This window comes from Eleutherodactylus coqui, chromosome 5, assembly GCF_035609145.1.
Source record: "Eleutherodactylus coqui strain aEleCoq1 chromosome 5, aEleCoq1.hap1, whole genome shotgun sequence".
Lineage (NCBI taxonomy): Eukaryota > Metazoa > Chordata > Amphibia > Anura > Eleutherodactylidae > Eleutherodactylus > Eleutherodactylus coqui.
The window spans coordinates 79,246,721-79,255,250 of NC_089841.1; the positions used below are offsets into that span (position 1 = coordinate 79,246,721).

Sequence of the window (8,530 nt, forward strand, 5' to 3'; positions counted from 1 at the left end):
TTTTTCCTTCTCTATATGTCAAGCTCCATTTTCTTGTCTCCCTGCCCACCCACTACGTACAGGATCTGTGCACAACACGAAGCTCAGGGGCCACATGAGGTTCACAATGCTATTCTCTGTGGCCCCCATCATATGGACACAGAAATATCTATGCATAGCTACTTACATATAGTTTCCATGTCAGGGTGAAGAGGAGTGGAACGTAGTAGGGTAACTGGAACGGAGAGTGCCATATCTGGGTCCCTTATATATTAGGACAAGTACTAAGAGTGCACTGTGTAGCCATGTCTGGGTTCCTATATAGTAGGACAAGTACTAAGGGTGCCCTGTGTAGCCATGTCTGGGTTCCCTACATATTAGGACAAGTACTAAGAGTGCACTGTGTAGCCATGTCTGGGTTCCTATATATTAGGACAAGTACTAAGGGTGCCCTGTGTAGCTATGTCTGGGTCCCCTATATATTAGGACAAGTACTAGGGGTGTACTGTGTAGCTATGTCTGGGTCCCCTATATATTTGGACAAGTACTAAGGGCACACTGTATTGTCATGTCTGCGCCCCCTATGTATTAGGACAATTACTAAGGGTGCACAGTGTAGTCATGTCTGGGTCCCCTATATATTAGGACAATTACTAAGGGTGCACTGTGTAGTCATGTCTGGGTCCCCTATATATTAGGACAAGTACTAAGGGTGCACTGTGTAGTCATGTCTGGGTCCCCTATATATTAGGACAATTACTAAGGGTGCACTGTGTAGTCATGTCTGGGTCCCCTATATATTAGGACAATTACTAAGGGTGCACTGTGTAGTCATGTCTGGGTCCCCTATATATTAGGACAAGTACTAAGGGTGCACTGTGTAGTCATGTCTGGGTCCCCTATATATTAGGACAATTACTAAGGGTGCACTGTGTAGTCATGTCTGGGTCCCCTATATATTAGGACAATTACTAAGGGTGCACTGTGTAGTCATGTCTGGGTCCCCTATATATTAGGACAAGTACTAAGGGTGCACTGTGTAGTCATGTCTGGGTCCCCTATATATTAGGACAAGTACTAAGGGTGCATTGTGTAGTCATGTCTGGGCCCCCTATATATTTGGACAAGTACTAAAGGCACACTGTGTTGTCATGTCTGCGTCCCCTATATATTAGGACAATTACTAAGGGTGCACTGTCTAGCCATGTCTGGGTCCCCTATATATTAGGACAAGTACTAAGGGCACACTGTGTTGTCATGTCTGCGTCCCCTATATATTAGGACAAGTACTAAGGGTGCACTGTCTAGCCATGTCTGGGTCCCCTATATATTAGGACAAGTACTAAGGGTGCACTGTGTAGCCATGTCTGGGTCCCCTATATATTAGGACAATTACTAAGGATGCACTGTGTAGCCATGTCTGAGCCCCCTGTATATTAGGACAAGTACTAAAGGTGTTCTGTGTAGTCATGTCTGGGTCCCTATATATTAGGACAAGTACTAAGGGTGCACTGTGTAGCCATGTCTGGGTCCCCTATATATGAGGACAATTACTAAGGGAGCACTGTGTAGCCATGTCTGGGTCCCCTATATATTAGGACAATTACTAAGGGTGCACTGTGTAGCCATGTCTGAGCCCCCTGTATATTAGGACAAGTACTAAAGGTGTTCTGTGTAGTCATGTCTGGGTCCCTATATATTAGGACAAGTACTAAGGGTGCATTGTGTAGTCATGTCTGGGCCCCCTATATATTAGGACAAGTACTAAGGGTGCATTGTGTAGTCATGTCTGGGCCCCCTATATATTAGGACAAGTACTAAGGGTGCACTGTGTAGCCATGTCTGCGTCCCCTATGTATTAGGACAAGTACTAATGGCACACTGTGTTGTCATGTCTGCGTCCCCTATGTATTAGGACAATTACTAAGGGTGCATTGTGTAGCCATGACTGGGCCCCCTGTATATTAGAATAGTCTTTTGCCCAGTTTGGCACTCCAGAATACATGTAGTTTTCTAGCTTTGTAAGAAATATAGATTTTAAAAAAATGAATAAACGCATTTTTATGTCTGTTTGTTCCTGTAAGACGGAAATATTACCAGAATAACTACAGCCTTGTTTTTTTTCAGCAACCCACGTAAGGGAAGAAGCTAATACAACTTTTCTAAGTTCTGCTGTAGGTAATCACTGAGTAATGTAAAGTTGCCCATAATCACACTCACGAAGAATAAACCTATTCAGAAAAGGTCAGGATACTAAATGTTGCTCAATGTTCCGCAGCTCCGCCCAACAATTCATTGGCATGAATAGCATTTATTGTTAATAACACTTTTATAATTACATCGTGGAAATGAGCTGCACAACAATAGGCAATAAGAAGCGATCTGATCTCATGAGCTCCAAAATGAAAGGAGAAATGAGGGAAATTACAGGAAACTGGACTCACTGATACAAGAACGGGGAGGAATGTCAGTAATATATAGCAATGCCCCCTTGGCTCTTTTGGCTTCATTCAGAAGATTGGCTACAGACTGTATTGCAAGTGGAATGGAAAGAGGCCAACAAGACCAGAAGAGCTCTGCAGGACTCCTCAGCCTCTTGTGAGTCTTAACGCCAAGAGCTTCACTAATGAAAACTGCTAAGTAGCATTACATGGTGGCAATCCAGATAAATGGCTGTCCATGTGATGGTAACAAGATTGCATGAGGGCAAGGCACCCTCAAGGAATAGTTTCAGAGTGCAATGGTATTAGAAGTCTCTTGGAAACATTTAATGAACTTAAAGGGATTGTACCAAACTTGACCCCAGTGATCCTGTGAATGGGGATCTAGTATCTCCTTGTTCTTCTCACTATAGGCTCACTGCACCCCTTCCAGTGAGGAGAAGCTTGAATGGAGCAGAGGTCGAGTATGTACGGTGCCGCTCCATTCATCTTTAATGGGACTGCCAGAGATAAGTGAGCGCTTAGTGCCGAGTTTTAAAGCAGCAGAATGCAAGTCCCATGCTCTTGCTCACGACCTGAAGGTTGCGAGTTCAATCCGCACGTGGTTCAGGTAGCCACCTCAAGGTTGACTCAGCCTTCCATCCTTCTGAGGTCGGCAATATAAGCACCCAGCTTACTGGGGGGGTAATAAATAAATTACCTGAAAGCGCTGCAGAATAAGTTGTCGCTATACAAAATGACAAATCCCTGCTTGCACTTGGCTGTTTCTATTGAAATGAATTGAGTGGCACCACTCGTGCAATTTGGCATAAATTATACATAAATGTGTCAATCCAGGATGGCCATAGCTTCTCCTAACAAGCCATGCTCCTTTTTTGGGAAAGTGGCATAGAAGAGCAGAAGTCAAAAAATGTTAGTGCAAAATCTTGCAACTTTTTTTTATACCAGAAACTGGTATAAAAGTCTTAATAAATGTCCTCCGAGTGGCGAGGTCTCTTGCTGTTTGCTATGGGTGACAACTGCTCTGGTTGTTGTAGTGGCTATTATATGATCTGGCATACAGCTCTCTCAGAATAAGGTCTCGTACACATATGTCACTGCAAAACTATCCATACAAAGGCCTCAGATTTTATATGGAAGCTGATGTAGCTTTTTCCCTATCAGATTTGAGAGTCCAGCATACTACAACTTGTGGTGTACTCCATCATATGTTGTTTTATGGAGTTAATCTTGCACAGTTGCATTGTCTCTAAGTGAGAATATATCTGCTATACAATTCTGAGGATAGCTCAACTTATATTTACAGCAGGTTACTTATTTAAAGGGGCAGTGTGCCTTTTAATTTATCTAGCAGTATGTTTACAGAGTGTGGGAAGAACCAGATCCAGGGAGACCAGTGCAAACGTAGCGCCCTGATCAGAACTGCTTACAATGCTATAGCACTGTCTGGCCGTACTGAACACACATTATTCTTCATTGCACTATCATCATCATGTGATATTAAAGTCTGTCCAAATTATAGCAGGTGACTTAACTGATACAAGGCAAACATCACACAGATAAATTCTGGAAGCTGAAGCTGCTCTAACTTATCAGTTCGACATTGGGTAACACTATATAGCAATGATGGTCGGAGAGTATCGCAATGCCTCCCCCCCCCCCCCCCCTCATACCACTCAATGCAGAATCACTAAATTATCCTAGACAGATATTTGTCCAGCCTTTGTTTGAACACTTCCATTGAAGGAGAACTCACCACCTCCTGTGGTAACCTGTTCCATTCATTGATCACCCTCACTGTCTAATATCTAATCTGTGTCTCCTCCCTTTCAGTTTCATCCCATTGCTTCTAGTCTTTCCTTGTGCAGTTTATAATAGGGCTGATCCCTCTGCATTGTGACAGCCCTTCAGACCTTTGTAGATACTTGCTGGGCATTACTCTATCGAAGAAGCGTAAGGCTACCTGTCCACAGGTGTTTTTGCATTGCACTGCTATGGAAAGCGCAGCCCCCTATCCAGGAGTGGAGAATCATAGCGATTCTCCACTCACGGCCGGCAAGTCGCAGCATGTCAGATAGGCTCACTGCGGAGGTCCGTCAGCTGGCTCCTGCTCCCTGGTGGCGGCTCCCGCAACGGATATCTGCCGTGGGATATCGCAACGCCCATTGACAGACAGCCTAAGGTGAAGTTCCTGGGCTCTACTGATAATGCTACTCCTTGGGTCACTCAGCTCATTGCTATGACTTTACCTACATGGTGTATATGATGTACATCACACTGTATAGATTCTATAGGATATATGTTCACTGACACCACTCCAAGAAGAGCGATTAAGGCTCAATCTGCTCAGGACTACTGATAGTCAAAAGCCATCACCAACATGACAATACCCCCAAACTGAAACCCCCCTCTGCGGTAACTAGTTGTGAAATTGAATCACACCATAGTAGTATATAATATTTCCCAGGTACTATATAGTCATGTCACCTTTATTAATATACAGTGCATATATATGAAGGTGGTTTCACACCTGTGTTGGGGATTCCGGTTTCCTACTCTGTACAGGGAGCAGGAAAGGGGAATCCCTTTGTCCGAATGGTTCCGTCTCAGGACAGAACCGAACAGCGCTGGGTGGACCCCATTGACTATAATGGGGTCAGCCCATCTTACGGATGGACGAAAAAGTGCTACATGCAGTGCTTTTTCTTTTAGTGTTTTCAGCCGGATATACAACGGAACATCCGGATAAAGATTCCGATGGAGATGTGAAGCCGCCCATACGTAGCACTTTACATCACTTGATATTGGGCTCTATGTCCATTGGGCTTCACAATTTTTTAAAATGAAATTAGCATGTTTTTGGAGTTTGGGAAGAAACCTATGCAAACATGGGGAGGGCATACAATCAGGGCCCTGTATGGCACGGTTATACAGTATGCTCATGATATGGCAGCATTATGTACACACTGTATGACAGTATTATCTGTTCACTCTTAGGCATCCTTATTTTTTAACTATTCTTGGTTTCTAAAATGAAAAAAGGAATCCACTCTTAGTGAATAGAAATGTATGAATTTTTATTAAAACAATTGGGGGAAACTTATCATTACAGGAATTTTTGACACCAGATTTCTGGCAGCTTTTTTTTACCTTATGAAGCTTAAAGATGCAACAAATTTATTATATGTCGCATTATGATGTTAAATTTGTTGCAACTTTAAAGGGTTGCCCAGTTGTTGGACAACTCCGCTTCAATAGGGCCCCCTGTAGCAGAGTAATAAACTCAACTATACTTACACCTCCGACGCTGCTGGTATCCAGTGCTACAGCCCCGGTGTTTGTTGTGACAGGAAATCAGGTGATTGCTGCAGCATCAGCGCTCATTTTTGTGGCATCGGCACTCACATCCTGAGTACTATGATACTGGCAATTCAAGAACGTAACGCTGCAGCAGTCACCTGATTTCCTGTGACGTCATCTGTCACAACAAAAGCCGGTACTCCAGAGGGGCTGCAGTGGCGGAGGGGTAAGTATAGTTCAGTTTATTACTTAACACCAGTAATAAATGTGACCTAGTCAGATTTTCTTCTTGGCACAAATTTAATTGTGAAACACTGGTTTAAGTAAACTATGCACTCAGCTAGGAGTGACAAATGTATTAAGAGTTGTACCTCCGTGTGCCAGATGAAAACCTATGCCAGCTACAAGCTCCAGGCCCCCGAAAGCCGGGCTCCACCCACGTTTTGAAAAAGTGGCATGGTATAAATGTGCAACAAAAATTGCAGTTTTGGTGTTCAGGGCATAATAAATGGGCCCAAATCTCTATATAGATCGGCCCTTAGCAACTGATTCTAAGGGTGCTTTTAAATGGGACGATCTGTGGGGCAACAGGCTGTCCCAGAACAAACCGCTAAATGAATGAAAGCGTGGCAGTGAATGGAGGTGGAGCGGGCGGGGAATGTTCTGGCCCACCCAGTAAGTAGGCAGTCGTTCATACACTGTTTACATGGAACGATATGTCCTTCAGTTTTCTGCATGCAGAAGCTGAATGATGAACGAGGAGTGAAAGACTTATCATTCGTCTTTCAGTTGGTGCATGCATTTACACTGAACATTAAACGATTAGATATTCACTAGGGTCGTGAGAATCCATATAATCGTTCCGTGTAAAAGCACCTTAACATAGTCTACATTAGAGCCATAGACCACTGCATACATGCCTCCCAACCTTCCCACGTTGGGTGGAAAATCCCATAGTTTTGGAGCTATCTTGCCCTCCCAGGAGGCATGCTCTCAGTCCCGAACGACAGCTAACTTGGCTGATGGTCCCTGGACTCAGGCCTCATGTCCACGGGGAAAATCAGGCCCGCTACGGATTCTCCATGGAGAATCCGTAGCGGGTCCCTACTGCCCCGCGGACATGAGCGCTGAAAATAAGAATAAATAAGAATAAACTTACCCGCAGCGGAATGGGCAGGTCTTCTCTTCTTCGCGGCCAGCGGATGCGCCGGGCACATCCGCTGGGCCGAAGAAAGAAGATCCGGCCGCGAAGAAGAGAAGATCTACACGGTCCGCTGCGGGTAAGTTTATTCTTATTTTAGGTCTCCCGCGGATCCGGATGGCTTCCATAGGCCTCAATAGAAGCCTACAGGAGCCGTCCCCGCGGGAGACCCGCACGAAAATGGAGCATGTCCTTTTTTTTTTTTTATGCTCCATATTTTTTTAAATTCCCTTTTATTGACCATCCGCGGGTATTTATCTACCCCCGGGTGGTCAATGCATCCCTATGGGGTGCGGATTTGCATGCGGGTGAAGAGTTAAAATCCGCTGGGAATTTTAATTCTTCTTTTCCCCGTGGACGTGAGGCCTCATAGTAAGCAAGATCGGGAGGGGCAAAAATGTGCTTAACCTCAGTTTTTGTTTTCTCCTGCTCATCCTGGCCAGGAAGGTGTCAGAGGCATCAGTACTGTGAGGTGGTCCCTAATAGGCAAAGGTGTGGCCTAATATAAAAGGAGCGTGGTCTTTCAGAAAAATTGATACAGCGTGCTCTACACACCACAGGACTTATCCCTATTTTCCTTGTTTGAAAGTTGGAAGTTTTGCAGCACATACACTTAGGAAGCTAAGCCTTATTTACTAAAAAACTAAAATCTGTCCCAGAGATCTCAGGGACCGCGCTTACAGATGATACACCTGTATATACCTCACGTGACTGACAAGAAAAACATGCCTAGAGTTAAGAAGGGGTGTCATCTCTCCTTAAGGAGAGCACCTAGAAGGTGTGTGGAGTCACCTAGGAGATGAGTGAGGAGACTTATAAGGCCATGCATGCTCCTTTGGGAAATATATGCAAATAAGGATAATATAATAAGGACAATATTGTTCCACCTTCCTTATTTGCATAGAGTTAAGCATACACCTGCCTGCCCAGGGAAGCGCTGGATGTAAGCCAACTGAGCAGCCCCTAAGATTTACTCTTTTTCTGGATACACAGTATATTAGAACCTGTGCGCTCATGCTTTGCTCAATTTAAGTTTGTCATATCCTAGAGAGATCCTTTCACACCTTCGCAGAGAATGATGATAGCCTTTCTGCAATCAATCTATACATCCTTGCAGAGACTTCTAGTAATTCAATTCCATGAACCGTTAACCCATCGTATGCATCTACTACGTCAACAGCTCGGAGACTCCGGCAGAAATTTTGCAAAAAAAAAACAAAAAACGCTCCACGTCATGTATTCCCAGTGCATTTCATGGCCAGGGATAATCAGCAGGGATCACAGTCATAAGCGGCAATCTGCATAGAGATAAAGCAAGAGTCATGAACGTCCTTACCTTCTGTTGCTACATTGCTGGTGGTCTGTGGAGCTGCTGGTCTTGAGTGCGCTATGGCAGCCCGGGCGTGCAGGAAGGCGTCATGTGTTGCTGCTGATGCTAATATTCTGTACCCGGGCAGCTGTTTTCCAATTTGCAAAGCCATCCATTCTAGAAAAACAGGGAGGATCTCCGTGAATGGGAATGGTGCGTTAGCAAGAAGGAGGGTGGCTGACCGCAGACCCTCATTCCCCCGAGGCTGTGTTAGTGGTGGGAGGTGGAAGAGCTGGGACT

The 8,530-nt window shown here is 44.6% G+C and overlaps 1 protein-coding gene across 2 annotated transcripts in view; it reads right to left on the reverse strand.

Annotated features, from left to right (window-relative positions):
• NIM1K (NIM1 serine/threonine protein kinase) overlaps window positions 1–8,324 on the reverse strand; it is a 91,062-nt gene extending 82,738 nt beyond the window's left edge. The window contains exon 1 of one of the 2 annotated variants that reach the window (XM_066602755.1): window positions 8,258–8,324. The gene's annotated coding sequence lies outside the window, so the exon portion shown is untranslated. The remainder of the gene's footprint in view (window positions 1–8,257) is intronic. The other variant, XM_066602756.1, reaches the window with a different exon arrangement.
• Window positions 8,325–8,530: the final 206 nt, after the last annotated feature.